The sequence below is a fragment of the Labrus bergylta genome, chromosome 11 (genome assembly GCF_963930695.1).
Source record: "Labrus bergylta chromosome 11, fLabBer1.1, whole genome shotgun sequence".
Lineage (NCBI taxonomy): Eukaryota > Metazoa > Chordata > Actinopteri > Labriformes > Labridae > Labrus > Labrus bergylta.
In genome coordinates, this window is record NC_089205.1 from 26,897,844 (window position 1) to 26,908,963 (window position 11,120).

An 11,120-nucleotide genomic window follows, 5' to 3' on the forward strand; every position below is an offset into this window, starting at 1 on the left:
ATTTTTTTTAAACATGTTATCAGGGGAGAGCGCGAACGCAGTCCCCCACTACCACAAATTATGCAGTCGAGATTCCCACATTTGGGGAATTCGCATAGGTCAGCCCAACCGAAGTGCAATGGTCAGGCCTCGCCATGGGTGAACCACCTTCTTGATCATGGTATCTCCCCTGCCAGGTAAGTATGAGTTGTACACATTCGAGCTGGAGGAGTCATTCACAGAGATACCACTCTGACTGACGGTGGAAAAATCTATAAAAGACCAAAATCAGGGGCCGCAAGGGTGCAAAATACAGAGATATATAACAAAGGGGTAACAGCTTTATACTAAGACTGACAAAGATTTGATATTTAAATTTGTAATAATCACAACTGCAATTCCCACCATCTCTTGCTGCATATCTCAACCTGACACTCACATAAAGTTTAAGATATTTTACCAAACCAAATCACAAGCAGCCCACCAGTAGGTTTAAATGACCAAAAGCTGAATCAAAGTGCAATAAAAACAATTAAAATCAACAGGAAAGAAGAAAAAAAAAAAAAGCATTTCTCTCCTATTTTTCCCTCTCTCTTACAGCCACTTCCTGGTTCTTTGTTCATGTGGGTGTCTTACATGTCAGCTGCTGCCACCTTCTGCTCTGGAGTGAGATCAAGACTGGTTGAGCAACATAAGTATTATAATGTTTTATTAGTTAATAAAACACAATTTTTAATAAGCTTTACATGAATAAAACAGTAAATTCCAAATCAAAGTAGGTTCCTGATACTTCAGCATTAGCTTCTAACAAATGGTATATCTACATTTTTCTCACAGCAAATAACACTATGAAAAAAAATGGTTTTTAAGTATTATAAAGTGTCTTTGAGTTTTTAGAAGCGCTATAATAAAATGTATTATTATATTGTGAAACCGCATATACAGCCTTTATCTGGATTTTAAAAACAGACAGTAGAGGAAACAATGCTTTCTGTGGCTCCACTTTTGCTAACAGTAAAACTGTTGTTCCAATAAATCAGAAATATCTGAGACAAATATGTTCCCTTAATCTTGTAACTGTGATATGTGTATATCATGCTACTTATTCCTTTCTCCACTGCTAGAATTAGTCTCAAACTTACTAATACAGATCAAATACATATCTTGATTTTTTTTTGCTTTTCAACAGATAGAGGGGGGTGCACCGTTCCTGGAGGTACTGCAATACCAGGTCGATGCGTGGAGTGGACGGAGCAAGCCCCTATTCCATCTCCCAGTTCCAAAAATCAATTTAATATATGGTCCCCGGGTAGGGGACGTATCAGATATTAAACTGATAAGAACAGATACTACACTTGATCTTAGCCAAAAGGCCGAGAAGCGATAACACAAATGTGTCAGAGGCGAGGGAGTCATTCCCCGCAAGGTCCGTCTCACTGACGGTTCAGTCTGATTCACCAACACCAAAGCAATTTGATGAGACAGAAAAAAAAAAAAAGTCTACTACAAGTTGTTTAAAAAAAAATGACAAGCAGCAAAGCTAGAGGTTCAAATAAGCAAAAAACTAAATCATTGATCCACATCTGAAGTCTAGAGAACATAATCAGAAAGAGTATATCTCCCCTTCTCTCTCTCTCACAATACAGCCACTTCATGGTTCTTTGATCACTCCATGTGGGTCTCTTAGACTCTGACTGCTGCCACCTACTGATCTGGAGTGTAAACAACACTGCTTGTCAATTAAAAAAAAAAAAAACATTCGAAGTGTGTTTACCTTTGTTTAGAAAATAACAGCACTCAGCCGGTTGGGGAATGAATGCAGCGAGCATTTGATGGGGGATGAACAAACCCTAATCTGACTCTACATACATATATATATATACACACACATATATATACATATATATATAAAAACACATACATTTTGTGCTATCTTTAGCTGAGAGTACTGTTATTGCCGTCAAATTCAACCCTACTTTTATTTTGAAATTAAGTAAGACCTTCTGGTACATGGAGGGTTATGACAATAACTTCAACACGGAAAAAGAAACAGGTGGAAGGCAATACTATCAATAATTATTACAAATATAATTATATGCATCGACCTACTTCTTATATATCTGCAGTGTGATGTTGTGTTTTAAGAGATCTTTTTTTAACTGGTCTAGAATTGAATTAAATTCTGTTGTACTTATAAGGAAAGGAATACTATTCATTGACAGCCAATCGGACAGTTTTAAAATTATATCAGATCAATGAAGATTTGGTGCCTGTATGAAAACACATCCATACAAGTGTTCTAGTGCTACATAAAAATTATAATTTTTTTTTTTGGACATTTGAATCAGGGGAGAGCGCGAACGCAGTCCCCCACTACCAGAAATTATGCAGTCGAGATTCCCACATTTGGGGAATTCGCATAGGTCAGCCCAACCGAAGTGCAATGGTCAGGCCTCGCCATGGGTGAACCACCTTCTTGATCATGGTATCTCCCCTGCCAGGTAAGTATGAGTTGTACACATTTGAGCTGGAGGAGTCACTCACAGAGATACCACTCTGACTGACGGTGGGGAAATATATAAATACCAAAATCAGGGGTCATAGCGGTGCAAAATCCATAGAAATATATAACACGGGTAATAACTTTGTACTAAGGCTGACAAAGACTTGATATTTTAATTTAAAGAATCAAAGCTTCAAAATCCCCATCATGCATTGCTGCATCTCAACCAGACAATAACCTAAATATCACAGGTTTTATATATTTTACCAAACCAAACGACTAGCAGCCCACCAGCAGGTTTAAATGATCAAGAGCTGAATCAAACTGCAATTAAGAGTTGTTTCATCAAATGTTAAAATCAAGAGGAAAGATGAAAAAACAGCCAGTCTCCCCTTTCTCCCTCTCTCACACGAGAGCCAATTCATGGTTCTTTTTTCACTCGATGTGGTCATTTTTACATTATTGCTACTGCCACCTGCTGCTCTGGAGTGTGAACTACACCGACTTGACCAAATGGGTTTTACAGTAATACAACACAATCTTTTACCTTCCACTGAAAAAGTAAAACCACAAAGCATAGGATACTAAACAAAAATGTTTTTTTTCCAGGATTCAACCTCAACTTGCCATCAGTGATGAGCAAGAGTCCAGAGAGGAAAGTCTTTACAGGCCTGCAGCATATAGACAATAAGTGTGATGGCAGCATGGCTGCCTGGGAGAGGGGAACAGAGTTATGAATCAAAGCTGCTGCATCTGGAAAATCAGAGCACAGTACCCTGGCTTCAGGGTGCGCTGCCTTGTGTAAAAATGTGTCTTACAAACTTGTAAATACCTCTTTTGGCTTAGCTTTTGGTATTTTTTGTGCAATTTCAAGTTAAGTTCACATGCTGAGTTCATTGAAGTCTTCTGTTTTGACCATTGTTTGCATAATGAAACAGACATATTTTTCTCCTCCTCCTGTAATTGCATTTAGCAACTGTAATGGTTATAACAATTTGTAATTTTGTGCACTGTCCACTGATTTTCAAGTTCTTTGTCTTACTTATAGAGATGCACCGATACCACTTTTTTGTAGTATCGGTGTACTTTTTTTTGTAGTACTTACATTTGGGTACTCACCGATACCGACTACCATTACGAGTACTGAATGCCCTGATCCACGTCTTGTTTCTTAGGTCAAAAGTCTCTGAAGCACGGTCACAGCAGGAATTACATCTGATGCTAAAGCATCGGACGAGCTCACTTTTCGGGTTAACTCCTCAAACGGAGCCAAAACAGACAATGTTTTTCCCAGAAGTGTCCACTGGTGCGCTGTAAGATTGTCGGGGAGTTCATATTTGGAGCCAAATATTCCCACAGTCCGCTTCTGCTCCGTGAGAGACTGTAGCATGGAGTACATGCTATTCCAGCGCGTCTGCGCTTCTTGTTGGAGTCTTCTTACGGGCTGGTTGAGCTGCAGCTGAATGTCTTCCAGGCTAGTAGGCTAATGCCGAATGCTTAAAATGTCCAACAATTTTATGTCCAACTGACACCGCATCAGCTACACTCCTCTGAGCCAAAAGCAGAGCTAGCGGTAGCGTGTGCCACGCACAGAAGGCTGGGGACTGCAAAATTTGCAGTCTGCTCTCTTTTGTCGTCATCGTTTACGCTGCAATATCTCCACACAGCTGACATCTCGCTTCTCTACGCCTACCCACTCAACTGAAAAGAGGCGCACGCCCGGCCTAAAGTAGTATCGGTGCTGTTGTATCCGCGTAGCTTTACGAGTACAAGTATGAGTACTTAAAGGCGGCATTGGACCGATTGCAAATACTGGTATCAGGTCATCCCTACTTATTTATATTTTACATAATAACAAACATTTTCCTCAGTTTAAAGATTCAAGCGATTGCTATTGGGCAAACAATGAAAGTGCAAAGCATCTCCCTGAGTTTTGTAATGCAGAATACACTTAAGGTAATAAGACAACAGGATAATGCAACATGAAGGAAAAGCCACAGCCATCAAGATAAAATTATGACTTACACATTCAGCTTACATTCAGTAAGAACAAGAAGCCTTACCTGATGTAGCTTTTTACCCAAATTCTGAATGTTTGAGACCACATTCCTTGTACTTGCCACGCTCTGGATCTGTAACAAATGGTACAGGTTTGATTTATAAAGTCAAATACAGCTAATAACAGGGGCTAGATAAAATGTCAAATTGGGAAAAAAAGGCACATTTCTGCAGTGATGCGAAAATGCTCAACTGGACCGATCTTTTTTTTTTTTAAACCCTGTTTCCAAAAGAGGTTTTATACTCATTACTAAGTCACAGAAGAGCTGTGTATACAAATTATCTTTCATTACAATTACTTTCAGACATCAACATTATCTTTAATATGCAACCAGTAAATTAAACATACTTTAACGGAAGAAGCAACCTACAACAAGGGTTGTAGGTTGCATTTGTCCATTGCTGGAAATAATGCAGATCGGCTTCTTATAAAGCTGGAATAAAGTTTGAAGTCAGTATGCTAGTTGATACAGCTGTGCACAGTATGTATTGTTAGTTTCAACAGCAACATGAGGGTGAAACTTTTAACCTGCAACAAAGTTTGCACAAGCGGTGCTCAGATAAGAAGCAGCCGGAGCGAGCATAACCTGAACCCGGGATAATATGCCTGCTGTATTATCATGCTACGGCCTAAACTTCTGCAGACACAGTCTGATTTTGCATACGAACAACCGCCAACAAGGTGACAACTTTTCTCGCCGTGCATCAGTCAAACAAGTCTACCCAAATAACTCCGGCCGTTAACATCAGGGGACAGCAACGTTATTCTGCAATTCTAGTTGTTATATGATAACGTCATCTACCTGTCGATAGACTGAAACGGTTTATGGTAAAACGACTCTATAGCTATGATGCAAGAAAATAAGGCAAAGTTTGAAACAAGAATATTACTCACCATTTTAAGTATAACCAGCACGGAGTCGGACTTGCTTTCCACTGTTTCGTGAAGCCACTAACGTGTAAAAGCCTCTCCAATACTTCCTCTGGTCCGGCTTTTTGCTCGGTCGCTCACAGTTTGTCTCACCGTACTTTTCCTCTTAGCTTCAGCCATTACAACAAACAATACAGAGACGGGCTACCTAACGTAGTGCTTTAAAGCATAAGTGCTGCTAACTGCTGTAAAGCGGTACCTACTTCTTGCAAGACGACCGCGGCTCGCCGTCTAAAGTTAAGAGTATGGTTTTCAGGCGTGCGGGCCGCTCTGTGGACATGGGAGAGATACTATTGTCTCTATTGAAAATGATTGCACTACTTTTTTTTTTTTTTTTTTTTTTAAGTGTTTGGTGTTGCTGCAGCTTCTCTTTCCTGCTCCTCTGCTGTCTGCATGTCGGAGCATCAAAGTGACACATACCAACACACTGATGCGCACACAGCACAGGGATTAAGCGGTAGTATAATTATAGGCTACACAAACCTGTTAATAAATAATCCATTGATCCACAGATCACGTGCAGTCTGAACCGTGGAGGTGATCCTAACAAACCACAGATCAAGTGTGATCCATTTCAACCCTATTAGCCTCATCACAGCCCTCTTCAAATCCACTGAAACATTCAACTTCACAGAAACCAATAATCTGCTTAATTCAACCCATAAACAGCTGAATATCTTTACAACAGTAAGTCAAAACAAATAGTTGGTTGTCCAAATAAAGAAAATGTATTCTGTGAGTTTTATTCAAGGCTTTACTAACTTTCTAAACAAATCTCAAACGAGCATAAAATCTAAGTATTAGATTTCCTAACTTTCTATTAGTGATTTTTAGAAGTTATTGTGACATTATGAACAGCTGTATGTGTTGCACATTTCATAACAACGCAAACTTAATGATTATAGTAATCTGATAATTACATAACTTACAATCATCTTGAAACTTGTCAGATTTGAGGAAATAAAGTGGTAAATCTAACTCTTCTCCAGTGCTCATAAGAGCTCACATATTTACATTTGACAATTAAACAGGGGAGAGCGCGAACGCAGTCCCCCACTACCACAAATTATGCAGTCGAGATTCCCACATTTGGGGAATTCGCATAGGTCAGCCCAACCGAAGTGCAATGGTCAGGCCTCGCCATGGGTGAACCACCTTCTTGATCATGGTATCTCCCCTGCCAGGTAAGTATGAGTTGTACACATTCGAGCTGGAGGAGTCATTCACAGAGATACCACTCTGACTGACGGTGGGGAAATATATAAAGACCAAAATCAGGGGCCGTATCGGTGCAAAATACAAAGAGATATATAACAAAGGGGTAACGGCTTTGTACTAAGACTGACAAATAAACATTTTAATTTAAAAAAAATCAAAGCTGCAATTCCCATCATGCATTGCTGCATATCTATGCCAGAAACTCCCCTAGTTTTACCAAACCAAGTGACAGCAGCCTACCAACAGGTTTAAATTCTCAAAAGCTGAATCAAACTGCAATAAAAAGTAGTTTGATCAAATGTTTTCATCAACAGGAAAGAATAAAAGACAGTATATATCCCCTTATAACTCTCACGTTACAGCCACTTCCTGGTTCTTTGTTCACATGGGTCCCATGTGAGTCACTTACACGACATCTGCTGCCACCTGCTGCTCTGGAGTGTGAACAGCACAGAGCTAAATAGCCTGAATTAATAACACAACCTTTTAATTATTTCACAAGAAATTCAAATTATAACACTTAAAGTAGGATTCATTGCAGTACAGTTTACTGCACTTTATCTATGGACAGATAGAACAGAATTTGTTTTTTGATCAGCTGTTTGGAGAAAGCAGCTCAGAAACTAGTAAATGGTAACTGTTGTCTATCTTATGAATGCTGAGAGCTTTATGTCACTTTACCGATGTACAATAAAATAAAATGAAATTCTGATTCCAGACCAAAAAACAAAATTAGATGCCAAACAATACTAACAATATAAACCATCCTGGCGTTTCCTCCAGGCTTTAGTGACAAAAGAGGCCAACTTGTAAACATTGAAAGTAAACAAGCATTCCATCCTGAAATCGTCATTACTCCAAAACACTTGAGGGTCTCGAGCAAACATTACTACTTTTGTTTTAACTTGTTGATTCAAGCACTTTAAAACCTTGGTTAAGAAAGGTGTTATAAAAATACAGTTAATTGTAATAATATATATATTTTTTTAAATGTATAGAGCGCATATAATCGCCAGGCAGAAACACAGTTTGAGTGTGAATGTGAATATGAATATTCGAGTGTGTGAGTGATATCAGGGTTGGAGGGTCGGGCTATCTTATGGTGCTTAATAGCTCAGGGGGAAAGACAACTGGAGAACAAAATAAGAGACCGCTGCTGGTTCTACCATAAAAAGGTTTGTGTTCGAATAAAGTTGAACCTTTTTATATTGTTTCATACAACATTTCTCCTAACTTCCAAAATAAAATATTCTGAGTTTGACTCGTGTTTATGTGGACGTACGAGCGCTCAGCTGTACTTCAGTGTCTGATAAATAAACATATGAGCAAATTAACTAAAGAAGTCATCATCATCATCATTAACACATTACGGGCTGCTCCAGAAAACAACATTATAAACTGGAGGCAGCATTACGATGTCTACACAGTAGGCCTGACATTAAAAAATTCATTTAGCACACACTTTTATCCAAAGCAATGTAAATCAGAGGATCATTTTTCATTTTGAGTCTGCTCCTCTGTCCTACATTCAATCCTCACTTTTCTTGACAACCTAGTTTTTAAATAAATAGTCTGGATCCTGATGTGTTTAGTTTCTGTAAAAATCACAATCTCACTCTGACACATTGTTTTAGTTTTGGATAATACCTCAATTACTTAAATGGCACCTTTAATTTAATGTTTGCACTGTCTGTTATTTAATGTCTGTTCTTGATAACTCTGCATCATCTGCTTATTTTTTAAACATTGCTGTACATATATAAACACAACATCAGTAAGTCAACACTTTTTTATTTTTTATGTTACAGATTTTGTCCCTGAACTGTATATAGATTCTTGCTTTAAATTACACATATTTTTATCTCTGCATGAGTTATGTACATTTCTTGTATAAATCTATTTTTAATTGCACAGTTTAAATTTGTCTCATCCAGGGGTATTCTTTAAATCTTTTTTCAGGTTAATATATATGTATGAGACGGGGTCTTGTAACCTGCTACTGGATGCTTTAAATTTCCCTCGGGATCAATAAAGCCTCTAATAAAAAAAAAAAAAAAAAAAACAATCTGACGTGATCAACACAATATCACTGAAGTAGCTGAATTTTGCTGAGGATCTAATAATCTCTTTCTTACTGACCACAACACAGTTACATGTCTGATTAATGATATCTTGGTGTTATACTACAACATATGATTACAATAAGAAGATTTCATAGTTTTGCTTTTCAACAGGTAGAGGGGGGTGCACCGTTCCTGGAGGTACTGCAATACCAGGTCGATGCGTGGAGTGGACGGAGCAAGCCCCTATTCCATCTCCCAGTTCCAAAAATCAATTTAATATATGGTCCCCGGGTAGGGGACGTATCAGATATTAAACTGATAAGAACAGATACTACACTTGATCTTAGCCAAAAGGCCGAGAAGCGATAACACGAATATGTCAGAGACGAGGGAGTCATTCCCCGCAAGGTCCGTCTCACTGACGGTTCAGTCTGATTCACCAACACCAAAACGACTCGATGGCACAGAAATAAAGTCTACTACATGCAGTATAAAGTGAGAGGTGAGAAAATGTCAGAAAGCTGTGATATTTTTTAAAAAGTGTGGTCGTTGCGTGTGAAGTTACGCAGCGCTCCCGGGTCATGTGACTCTTACAGTCCAATCAGGTTGTAAAGCAACACTACTATCATATTTACGATTAAAAAAAATGGAAGCTCGGGGTTTAATTAAACACACATGTCTGAAACTAAATAACAAACTCGGAAATAATCCACAAATCACATAAGTTCCTTTTAAACGAAGAAAATACTGCGTAATATTTAAACAGCTCTTCTTTACGAGCAACCGCCTGTGCAACAGCGCCCTCCAGTGGTGAACACAGCAAACTGCATGCTGCAGGTCATGGCAACTCTGCAGGCTTGGTGAAAATATAATAACTAAAATATACAGAACAACTCGAACACGTTGAGTGCATTGAAAATGGCGTGATGAAAAGAACACCTCACCTGTATTTGTTTATGTAAAATGACTTAAAGTAAAGGGGTTAAAGAAGAAAAACAATTTGATTAGTATTACGTTTGTTGATATAGTATTTCAGAGAGCTCTCATCGATGTTTAACTGATATTACGTCCTGGAGTTTTAAAACTGTCGTCCAAAATAATGCAGTTGTTGAGTGTTAAAACATCCGCCCTTATCTTGAAATTAAATAGAGGAGGGGGGGACATAATTACATTCAGCCAAACAGCTACAATTTACTGCTCTTCATTTATTTGTCCAGCTGCAATTATTTAAAACAGCTAGTATGATAGAAAGGTTAAAAGTTTTTGCCCTTGAACATAATCTTCACATCACAGCTCGTTGGGCCCCTCCCGCTGCAGAAGTCGCCATTTTAGCCACGTTGCACGCTGCAGTTTCACCAACACTTTTAAACAAATTTAGCCAAGTTTTGTTCAACTGCATGACGAAAAAAAATCAATTTCTTGAGTTTTTAAGAAATAATAACCTGAATTGAGTCGCCAGATAGAAAACGAGCGGGTTAGGGAACTCCTTTTGAGGTAATGAGTAACATTATGTTGCTTGCAGCGGCCTTGCAACTCGTTAACTCGTTTTCGGCACTAGCGTCGTGTTTTACGGAACATTAACAATGTCTACTCACTGTCTGTGCCGTTTGTCCTTCAAAGTGGTCTAAAATCCTCGAAGAGATGTGTTTCTCCAGGTTTAGAAGCTCCTGCTTGTCCAGTGGCCGTTCTTGTTTTGGCGCCGAAATTAATACACCTTTACAGGGCCCTCAAATAAGTGACGTCCAGGTGATTAGTCTCCACCCCTCCCCCCTTCTGGAAACATCGACGTCAATTGGTTGTTTTCTGTTGGGAAACAACTGTAGGATACTTTCATTCGTATTTGTTTTTCTAAATCAAACTCTACATTCTTCATTTAGACCTAAAAATATCACAAATACGCACAAATGAAACATTTGTATCAAATTGGGTACTTACCTTTCAGTCTATGGTACTTACACATTTCCGAAGTCTCGGGTGGAAATGACATCACTAGAATTAACACGTCAGATTAATAAAAAAACACATTATTATTATTTTAACGTGTTGGCTACAACATATGCAATAACCATCAAAGGCAAACTTTCTGTCAGAAACAGAATAAAATCTTTTCTGCATCAGTTTTATTCTGTATTAATATTTAGCCTTTCCTTCTTCAGGATACCACATAGTTTCAAAGTTTTTTTGGGCTGTAAAGTAATAAATTCAACTGTTTCTACTAATCCACCATTATTCATAAGATTTTGCACACTTAAATATTTACTGTATTTAAAAACATTGGAGATACTTTTTCGAGATAAATAATAAACGTCTTTCTGTTGATGCCCAACATTTGTTTTTTAATTAAGAGAAGGACATTTTGATTTCAGAG

The 11,120-nt window shown here is 38.3% G+C and overlaps 5 non-coding genes across 5 annotated transcripts; all 5 read right to left on the reverse strand.

The window, feature by feature from the left end:
* Positions 1–20: 20 nt before the first annotated feature.
* Positions 21–184, reverse strand: LOC114920806 (U1 spliceosomal RNA). The gene has a single exon (XR_003809100.1). It is a non-coding gene; the product is annotated as a U1 spliceosomal RNA (small nuclear RNA).
* Positions 185–1,173: 989 nt separating this feature from the next.
* Positions 1,174–1,364, reverse strand: LOC114920813 (U2 spliceosomal RNA). The gene has a single exon (XR_003809107.1). It is a non-coding gene; the product is annotated as a U2 spliceosomal RNA (small nuclear RNA).
* A 960-nt stretch (positions 1,365–2,324) lies between these two features.
* On the reverse strand, positions 2,325–2,488 carry LOC114920809 (U1 spliceosomal RNA). The gene has a single exon (XR_003809103.1). It is a non-coding gene; the product is annotated as a U1 spliceosomal RNA (small nuclear RNA).
* A 4,011-nt stretch (positions 2,489–6,499) lies between these two features.
* LOC114920807 (U1 spliceosomal RNA) lies at positions 6,500–6,663 on the reverse strand. The gene has a single exon (XR_003809101.1). It is a non-coding gene; the product is annotated as a U1 spliceosomal RNA (small nuclear RNA).
* A 2,265-nt stretch (positions 6,664–8,928) lies between these two features.
* On the reverse strand, positions 8,929–9,119 carry LOC114920814 (U2 spliceosomal RNA). Its single transcript, XR_003809108.1, has one exon. It is a non-coding gene; the product is annotated as a U2 spliceosomal RNA (small nuclear RNA).
* Positions 9,120–11,120: the final 2,001 nt, after the last annotated feature.